Consider the following 24,172-nt stretch of genomic DNA (forward strand, 5'->3'; position numbering starts at 1 on the left):
CAAGTGGACCAGGCCACTCATCTCCAGTGAGGATCTGCTGCCCAGGCACGGTGCTGTTGGGCATCCTGCAGCATGGGAAGTCCAAGACAAGGACAGGTATTTATACCAAAGAGCAGAAACAGAAGCACCTGCCAAACAGGAACATGCAGTGGCAAATGCCAGGGCTCAGTTTTGTTGGATTTATGTCTGGTGTGAATTAAGCAACTCCATCCCATACCTTAATGCATTTCCCTCCCTCCAAGATATCTTTCCCTCCCCCTTTTATTCTTTCTCATTCAGCTGCATCAGGTTGCATGCACCAGAACATACGGACTGGGGAAGCACCGCCATGACCTCTCTGCAGGCCACTCGCAAGGGACAAACACAATGACAAAAAAACATCACTTCTTGGAAAACAAGAGCTGAAACTTTCCTCTTCTGACAGGGACTAGCTTGGCAGCTCATGCTATATATAAAATGAAACATAAAATGTCTTTCTCTCTCTTGACAAACACTACTGCACGTCTGCTCAGATCTATTTCAGGCATCAGTGCTTATTTGAAGCAAATCACAGCTCTGTGTAGGTGTGTCAGGGATGATTCAGCAGAGAAACATGCATAGCTGAAAGTGTACCATGCCTATGGAAAACAGAAATGTTGTATGCCCCTTTCTAGACAGATTACAGAAATCTCCCTTTTCATACTTATATTAACACACAAGGTGTTTCTGCTTGTTGCTGTAATGAGCTCGTCTTTTTGCTGGTGCAGAGGGTCACTCATGCAGCCTGTATTAAGCAGAAAATACCACAATACGGCATGAAAATACTGATGTCTATGTATGTTATATTACTTCCACTGAACAGCATCAAATTTTTCCACAGCTAAGAAGGGGGACAACAGCAGTTTGGTGATATATACATGATAGCTAATGTTTCCTTAAGTATATATACATATTTACATAAAGAACATGCAATAGTAGTAGGGAAATATACTTAAGTAATGCCTTTATACTAGGAAACCAATCTATGCATTTCATCAATCTGTTGGTTTTTTACAGCTTGATTATTAAACCAAATTAACTCCTACTGTTACACAGAGTTCTTGCATGAGACATATCATACACACCCACATACATACAAATATTTATTCTCAAGAAGACCTGACCTCTCTTAATGCACAAATATTCTATATTACTCCAATTTAGATGTAAATAGTTACATTTTAAAAGAAGAGCCTTGGGAGAAGATACTGAAAATAGCCATTATGTCCATGAAAAGATCTCATTCTCCAAAATGGAGTTATGTTTAAAAGTGTCCTGTTTATTTAAAGCTCAACTTCTAAAAATAAATTCTGCATTTCTCGTTCTGTTCAGCTAAATACTCAATTACTTAACATGGGCTTTGTTTCATTTTGGTTTTTGTTGTTGGTTTGGTTTGGGTTTTGTTTGTTGTTGTCATTTTTGCTGGGTTTTTTTGTTTGAGTTTTGTTTTTGTTTATTTTTTTTTTAAGTGTTGTAATGACAACCAAAGATTTAGCAGCCATTTTAACTGCTGAAGTTGACCTCATAGGAAGTGATCTTGGAGAAAGACAGGCTTTTAGCAGGGCAATGATTTAATGCTTTGAATTTACTGCAAGATAAATAAGCAAGAGTAATACTGTTTTCAAGTCTCTCTACTTTTGCCTATGTGAGGTCCCCACAAGGAGTATCATTAAAATAGATCGAGAAGCATGCAGCTGACTTGACACAGGGCACTGTAAGAGAAACATGCTCCCCCAGTTCAGTCCTCATTAGGAGATGCAGAGCGCTGATGCTTGCAGTTTTTGGATGGAGTTGCAAGAGAAAGTTGCTTTTGCCATTAATTTCATAGGGTCCAGATGTGAGGAGATTAGAAACAGCCTCCTTGCCACACTGGAGATCTGGCAGAAGCTTCCAGCTGACAAAAAGCCTAAAAGCACACAGTAATGCTTCCAGCATTTCAGCTCTAATACATCAGGAACTCCACCAAACAGCTCCACAGGTTTTCTGGTCAAATTGGCAGGCAAGCTATTGCTGTCTTATCTGCCAGATCCTCTTCTGGAGGATCAATAGTATGACATCCCTTTCCTGGGGTTATAAAAGGGATTCTCCTCTGACTTAGATGCTGACCTGCTGTATCTATTTGCCTGTGCGTAATAAAGACATAGCACCTTTGCTCAGAGGAATCACAGAACTAAGGGTCAAATATACACGTGCCAGTCTGGACTCAAGAGTCAAGTGTCCTAGAAGCAGAGAGTTATTGAAGCCCACCATATGGGTTATGCTTAAATGTGATGACAACCTCTCTGGGCAAATATTGTGAGGGTTTTTTCAGATCCACTTAAAAACCAAGATGGGCAAAACCAACCAAAAAACCCAACAAAAACACCTACCGTCAGCCTCACATTCAGGAAGGAAAATTGCTACCTTAAGGCAACAGCAGCAGCCCTAAAAATTATCTATTATTCATTAGTGTTGTTGATAAGATCACAACTGACCCTACCAGACCTCCCTTGGGCAGGTGGCACTGAAGCAGCCGTGGAACCTGGCCTGTGGCTGCGACACACACGTGTGCAGAAGATGGTGCATCAGAAGTGCCATGATCAGCTATGTCGCCACTGACAGAAGCAGCAGCAAGTGAGCACAAACCATCTCCAGGCCGCCCTTCCCCTCACTTAAAATTCCAGATTAATGAGCACTTCACACAGAAGGGAAAAAAATTAATTCTGACTCACAGGATTATTATTTTTTGTTTATAAGACACACCTACTAATTTTACATTGGATGCAGGCATACATCATGAACCACAGGCATGTGACAAACATTGGAAACACCAGTGTCGCACATAACACAACTTGATTAATTGATCATACATTTCCTTGGTGCGCTCAGGGACAGACTCTTAGCATGCTGTTAGACTGTTACTCAAAGCTGGAGAGAGACCACACGTGAAAGTTTTCTAGCAGCTCTTTATCTGATGCAGAATCTGCTGTGAAGCTGCAAGCAGGCGCTACCCTCAGCTAGGCCCTGCGAGCACCTCCTGCATCAGTGGATGTCCCAAAGTAGGCCTGAGTGGGCCTGAGGCTTCAGCAACTGCACAAATAAATCCCAGCTGACATTTTGTACCTGGCTTTTCATCTAGCAGGATCACAGAGCACTCTGCAAGCTGACTCAAGACTAGAGGAATCCCATAACACCCAGCCCCATACAATGGGCATGGCTGCCTCCTGTATCCGTACTTTCATAGAATCACAGAATGGTTTGGGTTGGAAGGGAAATTCAAAGCCCATCCAGTCCAACCCCGCTGCAATGAGCAGGGACATCTTCAACTAGATCAGGTTGCTCAGAGCCCTGTCCAGCCTGGCCTGGAATGTCTCCAGGGATGGGGCATCTACCACCTCTCTGGGCAAACTGCCAGTGTTTTACCACCCTCATTGTAAACAATTTCTTCCTCATGTCTGGTCTGAATCTCCCCTCTTCTAGTTTAAAACCATCACCCCTTGTCCTATCACAACAGGCCCTGCTAAAAAGTCTGTCTTCATCTTTCTTTTAGGCCCCTTTTAAGCACTGAAAGGCCACAATACGGTCTCCCCGGAGCTTTCTCTTCTCCAGGCTTTGCAGAGAAGAATCTTCCTTCCAATGCTCCAGCAGAGGAAAAGGACCCTCAAGTGGGTGTGAAGGTTTGTGCTGCCAGAGTGTAAATGCGAATCAGGCCTGACAGCCTTTAAACAGCACAGCTGGCCCGCGCAGCAGTGCAGAGCCAGAAGAGAAGGCAGTCCAACTGAAATAACAGGGATTTAGGCAACCAGAAAGTTTGGAAGCAACAATATGACCATTTGGACTGAGGCAAGGACTAATGCTAGCAGTTCTGCCAGCTCTAAGACACATTAAAAAATAGGCAATAATTTAAAAAGTCATGAACCACAGCTCAAAGTTTTCTAAAACTTAATACTGTTCAGTTAATTTGGTTTATTATCTCTGCAGGCATATTCTGGTCATCAGTTTGAGCTTTCTCCCACAAATACCAGGTCTAGAAACAGGCTGTGATGTGTTGAAGAGAGCAGAGGCTCCTATGCCATCAGTCACCCACTTGAGCTCCTGGCAAACACCACCTCGCTGTATGACCATGAGCATTGGCTCCCTGGCTGTAGGACACTTGTGCAAAGCTGCTCCCAGGCCCCTTTGCAGCCCCAACTCGCCCACATTCCCATCAGCAGCTGGAGGGCAGACTGCCACCTAGTGAAGTGCTCTTCTTCCTCCTCTTCCTCCTCCTCACAGCACCCCAAGCCTCCCGGCCCTGCCCCACTGCTGAGGGACCAGCTGTACCATCTCCCCATGACTGTCACTGCTCTGGCAGCAGCTTCCAAAGTTTTCTGCCATGAGCCAACTTCCAGGCTTGCATTGCTGCAGGGAGTCACTGCTGCTTGCCTGGGACCTCTTCATGGCTCAGCAATGGTCATTTTGGCTCTGTTTGCTCGGAGCACTGCTCTGTCTCCTTTGCACAAAGCAAAGGCAGATCCCAGGATGAAGGCCAGGGAAGTACACACAGCAGAGCAATTGAACCCCTTTAAAGTAGCATCCCTGTTGATTCAATTTGCATAGCATGGTTCTGAAAGGTAGAAATAAGATCACCGAAGTGAATGAGGAAAAACTAGCAGAGATGCACCACTGGTGTGGGGCAAGCTGAAGATGTTTAATGGATAGTGCTCAACAAGAGAAGCAACCCCAGCGCAAAGCAGAGATTTTGCATGGCTGAAGACTCTGGTTCCTGCTGAGACTGCTCCTCTAGTGTGGGCAGGCCTTGGGACTGCCTCATCCTTTGCACTGGCTTCCCTGTCAAGCCCAGAAAGCCCAAAGTGAGGAGGCAACACACCGGTGCCCTCAGTCTAGGCAGTGAGCTGCAGGCTCCTAGCTCTGAGCACATGAAGGGGCATGAGCTGCCTGACAAGGCCACATGTAATGTAACCGTTACATGCTTGATATGGATTCTTGATACTAATCACACTTTCCTATACTTGGAATAGATGGTGTTGGCCTGTTCTCCCCAAATCCAGATTCCTGGTGATCCAAAGATCTCCCTATTCCTTTTTTTTTTTTTTTTTTTCCCCAAACTCAGCGTAAAGGGAAAGGATCTCACTGTATTTTATTTCTGGAAGTCAGGGAGACTACTGAAGTCATCATTCACTGGGAAGAAACAACTTCAGCCAAATTATAGGTATCTCTCCTCTCCTGAGAGGCCTGAGTACAACACAGATGCAAAAAATGCCTCATTGAATACGTCCGAAAATAACAAACATTTCCTAACTAGTTATTCACCTTTGTCCGTTGTGTGGCATCATAACAGAGCAAATAATAGCTCACCAGGGGAAGTAAAAAAACCTCTGAACACCATCTAATACCGCGATTGGGTGTTATTCTTATGAAATATGCTGGCCAAGCAGAGAAAAGTGGCAGGGTGGAAGCTGCTCGGAAACCCAAACACAGCTAAAGCAACAGGTCCAGGCTCAGCCAACATTGCTCCTGTTGTTGAAAAATAGGTGTGACAGGTTGCACACTGCTTGGGCAATTACGGCCACTTAACCCTCATCTGCATTCCACATAATGCAGCCAAAGAATAAATATAATTACCTCCTTGTCTAGAGCTGTTCCTCAGGTTAACCTCCCACCAGCCAAGCAGACACCTCCCCAGTTAAAGAGATTAATATTTAAAAGCATTAAATGCTCAGCTAAATCCAGAGTTCAGATCTCCCTAGCAATTCCCCAGCAGACCCAGTTTTCTTGTGGAGGACCAGCAAATTATCCCATACCCCAAACATCTAAACAGCACCAGCAACCAAGAAAAATGTTGTCAAACCAAGAGCAAAGCAAGGTAAAATACATGACAGATATAAAATAATGATTCTTGCGAAGAAACTAACCTATGCGTTCTGTTCATTAAGAGAAAGCAAGTTTTCCAGTTCACTTGGGATGACTCTAACTCTTCCTAGTTCTAGACAAGACTGATGCATGGTAAGAGACCAGCTGGCAGCAGCTGTGATAGAGATTGGGCAAACAGATGGGAACTTTCCATCCCAAGTTTCTTGAGCTGATGTAAGTCAGTGCAAGACAACTAAAACTGGTGGAGGCTATGTCTATTTATATCACCTGAGGATCTGGTTGATGAATCACCATATTACTGTGGTTGGAAAATGCTGCCTCACTGGGAAAAACCCACTTTCAGTGACACAAAATCTGAATGGCAAGGGAAAGAGCTCTCTTCCAGCTCCAAAGCAAACTTACTGTATTTGAAATTAGGTGGGGTGATGTCCCTGCAACAATCAGAACTCATGCTAGTTCCTCAATGGCTGTTCAGCTCAATCAAGACTGTCAAAACATTTCTTTTTAGGGCTTTCCTCATGGTGTTTCTTGTCTTCTGAGATACCCTCTGCCTCTCCTTCCTCCAGGCTCTTATCTGTTTGCACATGTTCTGCCTCACGAGAGAATAACCATAACAAACCGTGATTTATGGCCAACTTGGAAAATGCGATGACGTCCAGGGTTCCATTTGAATTCCTTCATGTTTGCAAAGTTTAGATGCTGTCCTACGAGCTGCCAAAGCATTCAGAGCAGGAAGTCAGCAGAAGAAGAAAGATAAGGGGAGTGCTGTGGCTAGAACAAATCCCCTACCCATGTGTTTTGTTTTCTTGCCTTCTTATGCTTCAAAACTGAAGAAGAAAGGATCTTCCTCAGTTTCTTTTTCCCTTCTCTCTTTGTCCCAAAAAGACACCCTCAAGCAGAACTGATTGTGTTTTCTTAATGAAAATTAGGCCAAGGAAGGGGAAGCATCTGGGAGCACAGACAGTTGGCATACAATATAAAGTATATATTTTTAAGTGATCATTAAACTCATAAATGGCCTGGGAGCCTTGGTTACATCACAACTCCAACCAGGCTGAAAACTCCCATGAGCTGGGAACCACATTGCGAGGTGCAGCAGGGACCCCATTCTGGCTGAGGTGGCTGCTCGGTGCTGCCCCAGCCCAGGGGTCACCTTTGGCACCGGTACCTCTCACCCAAAACAGCAGAACCATTTTGCACAGCACCATCTGTGCAAACTGGCCTCCATGCTGGGGAATCAGCCCTGCACACATTTCCCCCTCTCCCCACAGGGACAGCTGACACACAGGGCTCCCGCACCCCACAGTTTCCCTGACTGCTGCTTCATCAGGCCAGAGATCCTCTGCCAGGAAAAAGGGGTCAACTCTCATGTACTCCAAGAGAGGGGAAGCAAAATGTCATATTTGTCACTATTTTGCACTGAAATACCAAAAGCTTCTGCTCTCTACTCACCAGTAATGTGGTCTGGGCCATTTTGCCAGCATGGGACAGCCAAGGGACTTTCGTTTCACCTTGCGGTTGGGGTTTTTTAGGGGCTGGGGGCCTTTTCTGAGGACACGATGTGTGAACACTGGGTCTTTTCCAAGTATAAACTACATTATGACTTGTTCTGAAGTAGTTAAGATATTCAGCGCACTCATATTGAAGCACCTAAATGTCCTGTGACCACACCTGATACCATTACAGAATCACAAACCCAAAACTTTCCACATCTATGCTGGTCTTGCAGCCTGCACCAAGGCCACCCAGCCTCGTGGGTATGCAAACCCAGTGATGCTACAGCCTCTGCCCCAGACACCAGGGTCAGAGCAGGGCAGCAAACCCAAGGGCAGAGATCCCCCAGGAGACCAAGATCATGTCAGGACAGTGCATTGCTTAGGCTAAAGGCACGTCTGCAGCAACAAGAAAAAACAATGGATCCCATAGGGAAGCATCTTGGGACTGAGGCTCAAGAACTTGCCTCGGGGAGCAGCACAGAGAAACATAGAAACATATTACTGGGTTGCACCCACTGCCATTTACACCTTTCTGCCCTTGCCTGGCCACTTGCCACTTTGCTCAGTGTAAAACAGGTTACTAGAGACATACAGATAGATGTAACTTGTTTCAAGAAGTTTTCCACAACCATTTCCATTCCAAGAGTTACTAATTACAGAGTACTTTTTGGCACAAACAAAATTTTCTTTGGAAATAAGTTTGTTTGCAGAGAGATGAAAAGCATCACAAACATGCACACAATTTGTGAATATGCATTCATACACATATTTCTAGTAATGCTCATACAGCTCTCCTTACAGCTCTCTTGCAGGTCTGATGAATCACACCCTACAAATAACAATACTCAAGCAATAGTCATGCTGAATAGCACATGACTAACCCACAAGCAGAAGTTTATTCACAAAGTGTATGCAAATAGAAAACACATCTGTGAGCAGCAGCCCATACTTCAGGATAATTTCCAAACAAGAAAAGGGGTTAAGTCTGTCACGTTGATTGCTTACAGAAAGTAGATCAGTCAGCCTTAGTCATTTGCATCTCTTTCTGGATTGCAAATCCTACTGGCACAGAATACAGCGGGCCCTTTCATTTGTTTTCCTACTCCTCGTCCTCCAGATGTTCAAGTCAGACTTGTTTTCTGCAGTGTTTTGGGTTTTTTATGACTTCTCAGCCAGATAATGAAACCTACTAAGGTCAATATTTCACAGTAGAATAACTATCCAAGCTCTGAAAACTCACAAACATGCTCAATTTATTATTTCCAGCTCTCAATCATATAAATACACTGAGCTTTTCCAAAGAAGAAGTTGCCCCGTGAACACTCTGCTTCAGCAGCAATGCAAAGTAAATATTGGGATTCAGCTGCAGAGTAAAACAACAAAGCAACTGGTTTGTCTTTCAGCAACACAAGTGGAGCAGCACTGTTCAACAGGCTCATGTTCAGTGAACTCCATGAAAAAGCCTGTGCCCAGACTTAAAAGAAATAAATTATAAACCCAAGAAATTTTTAATGGGTCAGAAGAAAAACAGAGCTATCTGCCCCCCACCCCCTTCAGTGAACAAGTCTGTCAATAACTTATTTGGTGTAATACTACCCTGAGGACTCCACAACTGGACACACAAATTTCAGAAACACTAGCTATAATTTAACTTCACCAAAAGCCAAACTCCCAAGAACCCCTTTCATCTGAGACTGGAATGGTAACACCTGCAGCACCGCAATAAGAGACTAATTTAGGCATCAGTTCATCTCATTACTGCTCTGCTGAACTCCTGACAAATACCTAGAAAGTGCAGTAGGATTTTTTTTTCTCAACAGGGGAGCAGGTGAGTGAGGAGCAGACACTAAATTTGTACTAGGGTGTGGGTAAAAGTGATAGACAGAGAGCTAGCAAGCTTTGAAGACTGAATGTGTCATCACTTCTTAGTAGACTTTAGGTTGCCTCTCATGACTGCTTAGGTGCTATCTTTTGTTTTATAGCTCATGCAATGTATTAAAATTATGTCATATAATGTCTGATTGGTACGCATGCAAGTGTTACTGTTGCATTACATCTTTTATGATGTTTTCTCAATGTTCAACGTAAGCATTGACTGAAGTACAGGCTGCCTTTGTGTATGCTAACTGAATTAAGTCCTAGGAGCAGACTTGCACTTTGCTCTGATTTAAATCTGCACTCAGGAAAACTAGTAGATAAAAGATGCCTCTAAACATGGCTGTGAATCCCATTAATTACTTTGCAGGAAGTTGCCTCTTTCCCTGGATTTAGGATGTTACCAGGAATAAAAAGAGAGACACTTTTTGTAAAAACAGTTGCTGTGAATACTGTGTATCTCTCTCATTACAAGTTCCTCAGTGTACAATTGAAGCCTCACAACTTGCCCATGTCGCAAATGAATAGCTATAAATTTCCTTTGATGCTGACTTTGTTAACAATCCTAAAACAGGATGGAATAAATAGTTCCTGCTACATCTTAGTCGGAGTTGCAGGGCCCCAGGTCTCCAGCTGCAAGAGGAGTGTGGAAAATCTGTATTCCTGATCCCTCACACTGCATTTCATTTCAGAGATCTGGGAGCAGTAGGTTAATGCCTGACAGCTACAGCGGCCAGCCGGGAGTTATTCTTCCTATAGGAAGCAGTGATAAAGACTACTTGCTTTCAGGACTTTGCATTTTGGGGGCTATGTCTTTCAAGCTGCCTTTCTTAGATTGTCATCTTACTTTGGCAAATATCATTGTCACCAACATACCATCATTCAAAGCACAGCAATACGCTGCCATGGCAGACCTGAGTCCACGCATGGTACAGGCTGGGCTCCCAGGAGGTTATAACCCCCATGCCTGTGAACAAAGGTGCCTGGTCCTCCTGGGGACCCCTGCACAGTGCTGCTGGGGCTGGTGGGCTCCACCACAACATGTAGATTACTCTGGCTTTTGGATTCACTGTGGTTTCCATTAGCCGACTTGCGAGTCTAAATTTTAGCATACCCTAAAAACATTATAGCTGGTGTCAGCAAGAACTGCTGCCTCATCCCACTGAACCTTTCCTAGTTGCATCTTTAAAAGTAAGCAATGGTGCCCAAGGGAAGCCTCTTTTTCCTCAAAGAAAGACTCACTTTTAATTACCAACTACTAAATAAAGCTGTTCACAGTCCTTTCAGCTACCAGCATGTGTACTTAATTAGATAATGCACCACATACCCATAAGTAACCTGGTAATGGACACATAAGGAGAGGGAGATGCCAAGTGTAGACATAGATGTATTCCTTTGGAAAGGGTACTACATACTTACACATGAGGTAAATGCTACCTTATGTAGCCCAAAAGTGGTAATAAAAGGACTGTTTATGTACTAAATGTTCTTGTTATAACAGGTTTATAAAAAAATCCACAAATTAGAAGTAAGAGGAACAGAGTTTTATTTTTTGCCTCTCCAAAAATGTAATTGTTGATACTTCTATTTCATTGACATAAGCAGCTTTCCCTACTTTTCTTAATTCCTGACTGATTTGAGTCTTTGGAAATTATTTTGGACTTGTATCATGGTGCCAGCTAGGCCTGATTATTTTATCATATTTCCTGCCCTTTTTCTTAACTAGATGTCAAAAAGCACTCCCTCTGGGTGAAGTCCCCATTTTCACCCTGATGTGAAAGTTTAGACAAGTTATGTCCTTCTTACCTGCCACTAATCACAGAATCACAGAATCATTTCAGTTGGAAGTGACCCTCAGGATCATTGAGTTGAACCATAACCTAACTCTGGCACTAAACCATGTCCCTAAGAACCTCATCTATATGCCTTTTAAACACCTCCGGGGATGGTGACTGCACCACTTCCCTGGGCAGCCTGTTCCAATGACTGACAACGCCTTCCAAGAATAATTTTTTCCTAATATCCAATCTGAACCTCCCCTGGTGCAACTTGAGGCCATTTCCTCTTGTCTTATCTCTTGCTACCAGAGAGAAGAGACCAACACCCTCCATGCTACAACCTCCTTTCAGGTAGTTGTAGACAGTGATAAGGTCTCCCCTCAGCCTCCTTTTCTCCAGGCTAAACAACCCCAGTTCCCTCCGGCGCTTCTCGTCAGACTCATGCTCCAGACCCCTCAACAGCTTCATCACCCCCCTCTGCACACCATATAGTACTTCAATATCCTTCTTATAATGAGGAGCCCAAAACTGAACACAGGATCTGAGGTGCCTGGGCAACCAGGAGAAAGTGGTACTGGGAAAAAAAAATAAATCTATCTATCTATCTATCTATCTATCTATCTATCTATCTATATCTATATTTATATATATATATATTTCTTCAGTTCTTTTGATTTGGGATGTATTGATATCTCAGTAAACACTGATTATAGGAAAATGACATGGTGAGTGTGATTCGGCAAGAATTAATTTGGGTTTCCCACACTGTCCATGGATAGGTCTACAAGGGAAGGATGGGTGAGCAACCACTCACTGCATGGGTTACCCTGAGGTTGCCCAGGAGCTCCTCTTCCCCTTGCAGAAAGTGGCAGGCAGCACACACGCATGGACACACATGTGCATCCACATGCAGAGGACAACTCTGCACCACCCAATCCAGCTGCATTGCAGCAGGTGCACCATGGGGACCAGCCTCAGCCATGGTGTCACAGCCTGGTGTCAGGTTTGCGAGCAGGGGGTGAAGGGTGGCCGTGGTGCAAGGCACATGGGTGCAGGGAAAGCAGCATGCATGGCATGCTCAGCCTGGGTTCGCAGACCAGTGGCATGCTGTTGCCACCGAGCATCAAGAAGATGCTGACCACTTGGAAAATGGCAAACCACCTCTCCTCACTGTTTTACTGCCTGTCAGTGTGGAGCTGAAAAGGCAATGGCCTCTGCAGTTGTGCAGGGGGTACAAGCCCTTCGTCACCAGGACTTGGCTGGTGCCACCTCAAGGGGATGGCAGCGGGAGGTTTGTGTGCCCAGGGGACCCAGCAGTTGTTGGTGTTTGCTCTAGGCCACCATAGGACTTCTTGACACAACTAGAACTTGTTTGCACCAGAAAGTCTTTGTCAGTGTAGCCAGCCAAGTATGGGTCCTCAAACAAAGCAGGTTATGCCTTAGACAACTAGTTATGCTCTGTATAGTTACTATGGCTAAACTTGCACCTCAGCTGGCTTTTCATGGCTGCCACTTCATTAAGAAAGAGAGCGACTTTTCTCCTTGTTCCTGATGGCTATGCCAGTGCAACTTATACTCACCAACCATAACTTAACAGTATGGTAAATGGTAAAGACATTCACAACTTCACCAACTGGGCAGAATGGGATTGGCATGCACCTAGATAATGGGGACACTGATCATGCAGCAGAATGACCTACAGCACTGGCATTCCCATGCCAGCTGCCTGGGCATGCCCATGGGCTCTTTTCCCTGGGCACAGTTCAACACGGAGCCTGCACAGCCACCACCCAGATGACGTCCCCACCCAGAGTCAGGGCTGCAACTGCACTGTCTGACCAGGACCTCCTGCAGTCCAGGGTAGTGCAACAGAGACGGGACAGAAAGTGCCTGCACACTGGAAAATACACCCAGGAAAGGTGAAATATGTTTTTGCAGCAGCACAAAACAAATGGCAGTGAACACCAAGACGGGTGCACTGCTGCTGGAAGGAGACTGGTGCCTCTGTTGTGGTAAAAGATGTTGCAATGTAAAACATGTCACAAGGAGACTTGAAATGTGCTTGTTCGTCTCTACTTCATATTACAGACTTGGGCTGGGGGTTGGAATTGGCTTTTTTTTTTTTTTTTTAATCAAAACAATTCTGAAAGTAAATTTCCTCAGATTCTTCACTTGGTGGATTGCTTGTGATGAAAATTGATACAAAAATAAATCACCACGCTGGATGCTACCTGAAAAAGCTGCTGTTGCCCATTTTCTGTGTTTTCTAGGAAATAATTGTCAGTTACTCATCTTAATTGTCTCATCTCTGCTTGTTTTTAAAAACTAAAAAGCCAGCTCTTACCTGAAGTTTTCCTAGAAGACTCAGAGCAGTGAAGGGAAAACAGTGCGGCTTCTGGCAGTACAGGTGCCAGCACAGCACAGTTTCACACAAGCATTGCTTGAACTGTGGTTCTGAGTGTTCCAGTACCTATTTCAAGCATGCCCATCCAGCCAGGGGTGGAGATGTATGATTAAACAGGAACAACTGAAGTCCATTGTGAAGGACGGGGAAGCGGTGATGTGTGCAGCTGCAGGGTGGACCTCTGTGGGGAAGGCAGTGGTCGCACAGCTGCCCAGCCACAGCCACCACCCAGAGCAGAGGCACGTAGGTGGTGAGAAGCTGATGCTGGGCTGTTCCTCCCAGGTAAAAAATACACACGTGTCCAGCTGTGAGCCTTCTGGACTCATCTTCTTGTAACAAGTCTTCCGTGTGTGTTTTAAAGGAGGAGAACATACATCTGAAGGCATGGACTTGGATGCAGTAAGATGCCAGACAGGTTCACCACAGGGCAGATTATTCTCATCAAATCTGTTATCTGATTTTCTAGATATCAAATTTGGGATAAACCTTTCTTCCCTGGGTTCCAAAAAGGCTGCAAGCCAAGGTATGAGTTTACCTGGAGAAGGAGAAGTTTGAATGGGCAAAACCCTGGCTAAGGGGATGGGGCCTCAGGCAGTGGGGAGAAGAGTTGGAGCAACAGAGGCTCCTTCCCCAGGACTGTTTCCAAGACTGACCTTAGTCAATATTTTTTCTCATAACCTTGGCTCAGAATGTCAGCATGCGCCAATAAAATTTGCTGATGACACAAAACTGGGAAGCAACATCAGTTTAAAGGGTTGGAACATTTTACAGGAGGACCTCGTGAACCAAAGTAACAGCAAAGGGAGGAAATTCAGTAGCACAAACAACAAGGTCATACACTTGGGAACTACTTATTTTTTGCTGTGAGCAAGGAACTCAACAGCTAGTAGCAACAGAGCTTTTTCTCTTGAGCAAAGGGCGGTTATGAACAATAACATGATGCAGCTGTGAAGAGGGAACTTCAGCCTTAAAATGCTTCCAAAGAGGTATCTCTATTAGGGATACCCCAGGAAGGCTCATACTAACGCCACTGTACAAGATTTTGGTTAGCTCTCATTTGCAATAGCAGGTACAATTCTTGCTTCCAGTTCCCAACACGAATTCCCAAGGAACACAAAATAGGGATGGAGAAGAGTTATCAGGATAATCAGAGGAAAAAAGGGCTGTATGACCAGAATACTTTTCATAAAAGCTTTGGCTTGGGAAACCAGCAGAACAAAAGCTCAGAAGAAACAGGGCTGCTGTCTGTAAGTGTGCTGGGCACAAACACTTGGGAAGAAGATCTGTTTAGGCACCAGGACAGTTTCATCATAAGAGCATATGGATACAGAGTAGCCATCAATATATTCAGACTGTAAATTAGATTATATGTTTAAATCATTGGGATAACCAGGTTTTGGAAAAGGCTTCCTATGGGGTCACAAATAGTCCACCTACTCTTAATGTGGAGTTTGATGAGTTAGAAAACAGAGTGTGTATCTGGACCAGGTGACTCAATAAGTCTTTTCTAATCACTTTTCCTACCCTTCCTCAGTGCTATCTATCAAAAATATAAGTGGTAAAACATGGGAGTTTTGAAGCTCCAACTTTTTCTCAAGTTTTGAAAGGTAGTTGAAGGCATTCATGAGTCTACATTCTATACTCTATAGCTCTATCCAACATGAGGGAACTGCACATCTTTTCAGGGCACATGTCTTTCTTTCACAGGGTTCTATTTAAAACATATAATCACAAAATCCATGAATTATGGTCATTTAACAACTGACAGTTCCTGCCCTGAAAGCTCTTTGTTTATAAGTCATCACCTATCTCTCTATTAGTGAATTTTCCAGTAACCCAGTGTATGTGGGGACTACCAAGAAATATATGACTAATGCCTCTGTGCTCATCTTTTCGTACTTCCCTAGTAAAGCATGAATGAGAAGTAGCCAGAGCATCTCCATCTGACCACTGTCCACCTCCTGGGCTCCTCTTTTCTGTCACAACAGGATGACCATGAGCCAGCACTGTGCCCTTGTGGCCAGGAAGGCCAATGGCATCCTGGGGTGTATTAGAAGGGGGGTGGTTAGTAGATCGAGAGAGGTCCTCCTTCCCCTCTACTCCGCCCTGGTGAGACCACATCTGGAATATTGTGCCCAGTTCTGGGCCCCTCAGTTCCAGAAGGACAGGGAACTGCTGGAGAGGGTCCAGCGTAGGGCAACAAAGATGATTAAGGGAGTGGAGCACCTCCCTTATGAAGAAAGGCTGAGGGAGCTGGGTCTCTTTAGTTTGGAGAAGAGGAGACTAAGGGGGGCCTCATTAATGTTTATAAATATATAAAGGGTGAGTGCCATGAGGATGGAGCCAGGCTCTTCTCGGTGGCCAACAATGATAGGACAAGGGGTAATGGGATCAAGCTGGAACACAAGAGGTTCCACTTAAATTTGAGAAAAAACTTCTTCTCAGTGAGCGTGACAGAGCACTGGAACAGGCTGCCCAGGGGGGTTGTGGAGTCTCCTTCTCTGGAGACATTCAAAACCCGCCTGGACATGTTCCTGTGCGACCTCACTTAGGCGTTCCTGCTCCAGCAGGGGGATTGGACTAGATGATCTTTTGAGGTCCCTTCCAATCCCAAACATACTGTGATACTGTGATACATTTTCTGCACACAGTTCTGCTTCCCTGCATCACGGCACAACCTGCCTCTCCACCTGTGGAGCCTTGCAAAAGTTAAACAGCAAGAGGGCAGCTGGTAGGTTTTGCACTGGCCAAGGGCTGTTTCTGCATGACCAGCTCAGCCACATGACTCTTGTATCCACCTAAGTCCCATTGACAGACCTACACTAGAAATGTGCCTCCTGTTACCTACACGCTACTCCCACGCAATCTCTTTCACCTTCCAGTCATCTCTAGTCATAGGTCTCATTTTTCTTTCCCTCTCCCAAGACATCCTCTCTTTCACCCCAGGCTGAGTCCAGTTCTGACCTGTCTTCTCAGAAGACTTTCCTACACCCATATCGCAGCCTCCAGGCCTGCTCTCCTTAGGCCAGCAGCTTGCCAACCTTTTGGCACTACAAGAGCTGCAACTTTTGAATGGGTACGTCAATGACTTCTTGAAATACATTATTATTCATGTTCTTCACTCAGCTTCCTTGGAAGCAAGCCCTTCCTTATCTCCACAGATCTTATTGCTCGAGATCATAACTGGGAACAATAAACAATTAACCAGCTCCCGGGGAATACCTTAGGTGCATTTTCACATCACACCTTACATCACATCCCAGCATGCCCGCACATGTTCATGGTTCCAAGTTCCAAGCTCAACCCCACACTTTCCCAAGAGATTTAGTTCAGATCCACTTTTTTGCTGTGACACAACAACACCACATGCAACCACCACTTTGCCGATTCTGTTGATTTTACACAAAAACCATTTCTATGTTATGCTGAAAGCCAGGGGTTATGTGAAAAAGTAGACAGAAGGATCCATCACTTTTCAGATATTAAACCAGTTTTTTTACTCGTTCCACTGCTCCACAGAGCAGTAACCACATCCTCACTGTTTTTCTCCCTCTGAAACAAGCCTCTGTCTTTCTGCCACTGAAGTGACGAGAAATTTGCCCCAGGTGAGACTAGCTAGGAAAGCAAGAGTGCACTGCAGTGACAGTGCCAACAGGAACAATGCCAGATGTGTGAAGTTGTCTCATCCTTTGTGATCCTCTGCACAGATGGCTTTTGTGCCAGGGAAACAACACTGTGCCTTTCCCTGAAATACCAGGCTGTGGAAAGGGCGGAGGGCAGGCTTTTCTTGACTGGTTCTTCATCTGGCCTGTGAAGGAGACTCATCTTATTAATGCTTTCCTTAAATACCATGCAGTGGCACTGAAAAAAACACCTTCTATTCCACACATAACTTCCTTCAAAGAAAGATGGTTTGTGGAAAAAGGAAATGGCTTTTCTTAGGTTCCCTAACATAGCTGGAAAACAGGTGAGGTTTTGGGCACACGGCCCTTTTTATAGCTTTTTTCTCCTATAATTGCTTTAGGATGTACAGCACACGTAAGGAAAAAAAAAAAAAAATTCAACAATATTAGCATGAATGTGAGTTTTCCAGCAGGGCCACCCTTTTCACTTCTGAGGCACTCTTCTGTTGAAATTAGGAACTGCTTAATTATAGCCTGCTTGAATGGTGCTGGTCACCTGAACTGTGCCAAGGGGAGAGAGGGCAGGCAGGCTGCCCCAGCAAAGGCTATAGGCATAAAGGGATGGTTTTCCCCATCCAACTGCCCCAGCCTCTTTATAGGCCTGCTAGGTTGAAATCTTCTTACTATGCAAACAAATGAGTTTAGAAACCTTCCAGAGGTTGTACCTAATGCAAGCAGCAAAATAGAATTAGTATTTTAGCTTTCTCCTTGACTATTTCCATCTGAAATATTCTGGCAACAAGTAAATCCATGAAATTAAGCAGAGGAAAGAAACACACTGAAACCCTTCAAAAACACTCTGGGAAAACAATGGCACTTGCAGTGACTTTCCTCCAGCACATCAAGGAGGAGAGAACAAAGGTCCAACTTGTCAGACATGTGAAGAATGGTGTTATTGTTCTTTTGTTTCCTACACATACCCACCCAAATAGAAACGAGCCCTTGTCCAAACAACACCAGGCTGCAGACACTCTGCCGATGTCTCAGCTGATGTGTCTCTGCCATGGCAGGCAGGAACGCAAAGTACTTTACTGGATTGCTTAACAAGCACTGAGCAAGCGGCTATAATCCCTGGCAAGTACGTAGGTTGGGGGTTTTTTTAAGCCAAATTTGCATATAGGTGTAAAGAAGCAGCTCTAACTTGTCTCCACATTTGAAACCTCGTTAGTTTTTCTCTTGATTCATTTGTTCAGTTACCTAGTTAGCATGCTGAAACTTGACCTCCAAGTGTGTTACAAGACCAGAGAGATGTACTGGTTTGATTAGCATCTGCATAAACAAAAAATTTCCAGTAAGAAGAATGATTTCTGCAAGATGATTGCAGCAGGAGCTGGTATGACGTCCATCGCACCAGTGACAGTTGTACCAACTTAGCTATAAATTACCACCAGCGAAGGCTCCTTTCCAGGTCTGGCCCCGATGGCTGCTTACTGAAGAAAGCTGTTGATCCTCTAGGAGTTTCCAGGAGAAGCATATCAAATGTATGATGACCAACAGAAACTGCTACTACTTTTGTGATGAATTAGGATAGGAGCTCTCTGCACACTGCCTGACACTCAGCGGTGTCCAAACTCAAGCTCACCAGGTGGGAAACTACAGCTGCAACACAAGCAAGCATGGATACCACCCTCGCTTCTTCATACTATAGCTGTGAATTTCAGCCTGATGTTTAAAGCCAGTAGAAAAGTAAAAGCAATTGAAAGCAGAAAAAAATAGCTACCTCGTAAGTAAATCCCTTCACTTTCTTTTGTGTTTTTGCCAATTTACTGTGAAACTCTTTGCACCAAAACAATTGAAAAATCTTTTAACAGAAAAATCAGGTTAGTGGGAGAAAGCATGGCAGTTTTGCTTTCATCATAGCTGGTCTTTGATTTCTGAGCCACTGAATTTCTTCTCTCTTCACACTGAAATAAAAAAGAAGTTACCAAAACTCAGGGACCCCTACATGCTTTCTTGCGCTATGAGTAAAGTTAACTGAAATTACCTTAATTTTGCCCAGGTTAGGGGAGGGCACATGGGCAGCTAATGCTTACCAACTAACTTGAGGTGGCAATTCATCTGACCCACTGGAGGCATCAAGTTCATCTGAGCTAATTGTCCCTTTACAGCCAACAGAAAGGAAGAGGAAAATCCAGAACAATTCACCTTACCCTAAGAGAGAAAGCAAAAACAGGCCAGTTGAGTCATGCCTAAAACACACCCATTTCTCCCGTTAACAGTAAAGAGAACCTTGGGTGATGTGCTGATGGAGACAGCCATAGCAAAAACATGTGAAGGTAGGTGAGTCAAATCCCACTCCTGTGTGAAAGACCTCAGCCTGGGGTGCCTGGTTCTCCTCCTGCCCCTGAGCTGGGTGTGACATGGAGACTGATCTCTTCCCTTCTTTCATTTCATAAAAAGCAGCCAAAAGGTCTTCGTTTCCCAAAGAAAGTGTTTCCCCCAACCTCCGGGAGTTGTGTGGAGAGGAGAGACATTTCCTGCTTTTGCTACACCTAGGCCATCATTGTTGCTTATCTCTGAAGAAGACTTGTTTTACTGTGGGGTTTGCTGAGGTGCTCTGGTGCCTGCCTGCTGGCACGAGGTGCTGGGGTCCTGGAGCACTGCTCTTGCCACCGGGGTTTTGGGTGCACATGCCAGCTCACACCTTCACCTCTCCAAATTGGCCACGGATCATTTGGTGCCATCGCTTGAGTCCATGGGCTTGGTCTTCTGTGCTTTCAGTGTCAATGTCTGATAGAGCAGGGCTATTACACCTAACTGCCATTGCAACTGCCATCATGCTTACCAGCAACCCTTATGCCCCAGATAAGTCAGCACAGATGCCGAGCATCCTCTGGCCCACACGGCCTGGAGGAGGGCAAGGCGATGGCCTTCCTTCCTCCCTTCTGCCACCCCCACTGCCTGCACCCAAGCTTGGTCATGGGGAGAAGGCCTCTGAGGGGCAGAAGGACCAGAGATGTCCGAGGTAGCACCTAGTGGCGTGGAGCTGTGCAGGATCCCCTGCAGCCTGGAGGCTGGTGGCCTGTGCCCAGCCCTCAGAGAGAGTAACCCAGGGAGGGTGCCCACACTCACCCAACACATGTCCCAGCTCTGCTTCGAGGGACCTGGCAGATGCTGGGTTTGGGGGACCAGTAGTACACACTTAGACTATTAATTAATATGCACAGTAGGGAAATGAACATTTCACATGTGCACAGAGGCATTCACTAAAAAACTGTGAAACTCTTCAATCAAATAGGTGGGATTTCAGCTATGAGAAAAGCAGAGGAAAGCAAAGGGATATCACCCCACAAGCAATCACACCATGACAAGAGTTCAGCACGCAAAAGTAAAAAAATAGCTGCGTAGTTCAGAAATACAAAAATAGTTTGGCTGTTCCCTTACCCTTTCCTTCCAGTCATCACGCCCCTGCAGCCCTGGGGTTTGTTTGTGCCAGTTGCTATGGGGAGCCAGTGCTGCCAAGCCCTGCTGGGGAAAAGCCGTTCTGCTAACGAACCAACGTCAGGGTAATGGCTCTGTAACATTAACTCAGGCATTCTCCCCCTCCCTTTGAACATCTGACTTAGTGTATCTTGATGCAACAGAGCATCACCCCATCTCCCCTCCTCACAAAGTATTTTCTGCTCATTTAGAAGTGCTGCAGTGGCTGGGGAGAAGGCACGTACGTATCCATGAACTGCTGGGGTAACGCCTGCAACAAACATTATCCTCCCCATGAAGTCACTGTCAACACCATGTTACCCCTCAGGAGAGGAAAACGTGCCCATGGCCACATTCAACCTTGGTACCCTGGGAAATACTCTGGACCAGATTCTGCTCCTCTGGGCTATGAGCATGCTGGTACCCTAAGCCCACGCAGCCAGCCCTGCCAGGGAAGGCAGGACAAGGGAACGGCACCTGTCCCCCTCCGCACCCCTTAGGCCAGGCTGGAGGTACAGTGCAGTGGCCAGGAAAACCCATGGGGAGCAGTGATGTGCCCATACCATAGGGCACGGTGTTTGGTGGTGAAGTGGTGGCACTTCCAGCGCTCATCACCCCTGTGGGAACACAAATGTTTCTGGCGTGTGCCTGATGACAGCTTTGACAAGTATTTGCAGGCAAGGGCTGGCAGCACCCGCTTTTACCACTCTGGCTCTACTCAGAGGCGACTTGTAGAAAGCATCAGCCTCCTCTCCATGCTCCACCACCTCTGCCCTGCACCCCCCCAAACATTTGGTGCCTCAGATCACCATGTTGTCCAGCTTACAGACCTGGCCGCCTGCACAGGTGGACACTACGCCTCTCTGGGTCTGCCACCTGGTGCCACTGGTCAGCAGGGGAGTACTTTATGGAGTGCCTGCAGTCCATCACCTCCTCATAAATGAATTTTGGCACCCCCTGTATTTGCAACTTTAAACATTCCTGTCTGCAATAAACCTGTCCTGCTCACCCCACAAGTGTCTGAGCACCGTATTTCCCTTTCCTGCAATGTTCAAATGTACTGTTCAGCACCTAGAGGTTTCACATTTTTATAACACCTTCTATGTTTGCAGCACTGTGCAGATATTCATTGCCATCTCCCAACACCCTGGAGAGGTCGGTGAGCAAATATTATTCTCTTGTCTTGGGTAGGAGGACTGAAATGAAGTGAAAGCAGCTTGTCTCGGCCCACATGGCTAAGCCTCCCCAGACAACCCAGGTAGCTCCCAAGCCGCCTTTTCCTTTGTGAGACCACTGTGTTTGCATGCAGTGCACAGACTTACACCTAGAGCCCATCCCTACAGCTAGCGGAGGCATTTTCTCTCCATGAGCTCAGCTGCCAGGGCAGACTATCATGCGAGCAGAGTACAAGTAAGAAATGTTTCTTTCTGTGGACTTGGGTTAGGGCTGCTTTTTCGCAGCCACGACACATGGTGTGGAAACACCCAGCTCTTGAGAGCAGCCCAGACCTTCTCAGCTGGCCAGGCTGCAAGTGCTGGAGCTCAGCTTTTTGAAAAGGCAAGTGTGAAAAATGCAAGAGCGCTTTCCAGAGCTCGTGGGTGGTTTAGCTGCCATGCAGGCGTGAACAGCGAGGCTGAGCAGCGGTGGCGGGAGAGGGGATTTATAACCTCCTCATCTCCAGTCTTGTGCTCCTCCAGCCCTTCTTCAAAGCACTGGGTGGATCTAGTCCAAAAAGCCAGGTCTTTGATTGCTGTTATACGGAATAGATGGGGTTTTGCACATAGAGTTGCCTGCCCATTTGAATCTTTAATTCTGTAAGATACCAGGTGACTCAATGAAAGGAGAAGAAAGCTGCAGTTGCTGTCCTGCCTATTCTTACACACATTTATTTCTCAGCTCTGTGATCCCAACACCGGAGCCTCAAACACCAAACACCACGTATCACCAGCCACTTTGCAGAGCTGTGCTGATAAGGAGGGCGGCCATCAAAGGAAAGCACAGCTTCAACAGCCACAAAAGGGATGACTCTGATTTTCCCTAATGGCTTACAGGTGGGGGAAAAAGCACAACTTTATTCTTTTTCTGTTGCGATCAGCATTTGTGCAAGCTGGCAAAAGACTAAGGCCTCTATTTCTGGCAAAGCCCCTTCCCGCTGGGCTGGCACAGGTGGGCAGAGCCCAGCTGGCACAAGATGTGCTGTCCGGCGGCACCGCAGCTCCAACGGCAACACTGCCAATGTTTTCCAGTCCTGTCAGGCTCTGAACTTTGAGCGGTTTACAGCTGGAAAGTCTGAATAAGCCAGACTTCAATGACTTTCTAGGGTTTTTTTTTTTCCCTTAATGAGAGTTTTGGCTCAACAAACTAACTTACACTGAGTTTATTTTCAATTCAAAAGCTTGGTTTAGATATATGTTCAAGGGACTTTTGTTTTTTTAACAATCACGCCCTTCCTCACGTCATCCCAATGTAGCACCCACCCCTGGGTCAGACAGAGGTTTTGGACATGTTCCTGCAGCATTGCCACAGCCCTGTCCATTAAAACAAAATGAAAGAAAGAGGCGGATGGACCCAAGTGCATTCGAAAGCTTTTCAGGAGCATTTCAGGCATTTTGGTGGTTCAGCAGAAATTGGTTAGCTTATCTACACCAGCTACAAATTTACCTGCACTGGAGTTTAGTGTTTCAGATTCCAGGGCATATTATCTAGGCCAGGGCACTGTTTCAAGTTATTAGTTTTATAGCCTGCTTGTAACTACAGAGAGCAATTTAAATAATTGCATCCTTTGCCACAAAGAGCTTGAAAACCTAGCTGGCTGAGCGAAAGGTGAATGGGGAGGTGTGACAACACTCCTGGAAAAGCGATTAGCTGGGGAAGTGGGCCAGAAGCAGCTGGGAGACACCCTTGGTGGAAAGCTGCTTGGTGATCTTCACTGAATGGGCAACTCACTTCCATTCCACTCCTCGCAGCCCTCCAAATACTTTCCCACTTGAAGCCTCAGCATTGGACCAGCACATCAAGGTTGCCATCCATGCAGAAATGCTTTTTGCACCTGTTTCTCCTTTAGGAAGTGTGCTCGGGGCTTGAAAAGGGGTGATGAGTGCTCAGGAAGGGCTCTGCTCATCCTGGGGAGGTAGAAGAGAGGGGCTTCCCCCACCAAGGATGTGACTCTGCAAGCATCAACCTCGCTATGCAAAACTGGACAAACGAGTAAAAGACAAAGATCTGAATGCAAGAAAAGTGGAAACTACGAGGTGGACATTAAAAAAATTGGGATAAATACTAGCTAAGGTGGCATGGGGGGCAGGCATCAGCCTGGGAAGCCCAGGAGAGCATCGATGCCCCTTCCCCTCCCCCTCTCCAGCAGGGAGCTGCTCCTGCTCCATACCATTCAGTACCCAAAAAGAGCACGGGGGCAGAGGGAGGCAGCCAGGCTATAGCCAGCTCCCACAAGCACCAGCCACCTGGGGAGCTGCTGAGTGGGGAGGGTACCAGCAAATCATCCACAGAGAGAAGCAGCAGGTGTTGCAGTTACCTGGCCAGCCAGGATGTCCCAGGACAGGAGAGCTTTCCTGCAGTGGCAGGGACAGGTGGGAGTCACCCACCTGGGCGAGGTCACCTGCATTACACCTCTGGGTGCTGCCAACA

General features: G+C 45.8%; 1 long non-coding RNA gene across 2 annotated transcripts in view; it reads right to left on the reverse strand.

The window, feature by feature from the left end:
• Nucleotides 1-22,141, reverse strand: part of LOC110365491 (uncharacterized) — a 32,727-nt gene extending 10,586 nt beyond the window's left edge. The window contains exons 1-2 of one of the 2 annotated variants that reach the window (XR_002425005.2): nt 20,492-22,141; nt 19,141-19,258 (exon numbers count right to left, since the gene is read on the reverse strand). This is a non-coding gene — a long non-coding RNA (uncharacterized LOC110365491). The remainder of the gene's footprint in view (nt 1-19,140; nt 19,259-20,491) is intronic. The other variant, XR_002425007.2, reaches the window with a different exon arrangement.
• Between the last annotated feature and the right edge of the window lie 2,031 nt (nt 22,142-24,172).

The sequence above is a fragment of the Columba livia genome, chromosome 1 (assembly GCF_036013475.1).
Source record: "Columba livia isolate bColLiv1 breed racing homer chromosome 1, bColLiv1.pat.W.v2, whole genome shotgun sequence".
In the NCBI taxonomy this organism is placed as follows: domain Eukaryota; kingdom Metazoa; phylum Chordata; class Aves; order Columbiformes; family Columbidae; genus Columba; species Columba livia.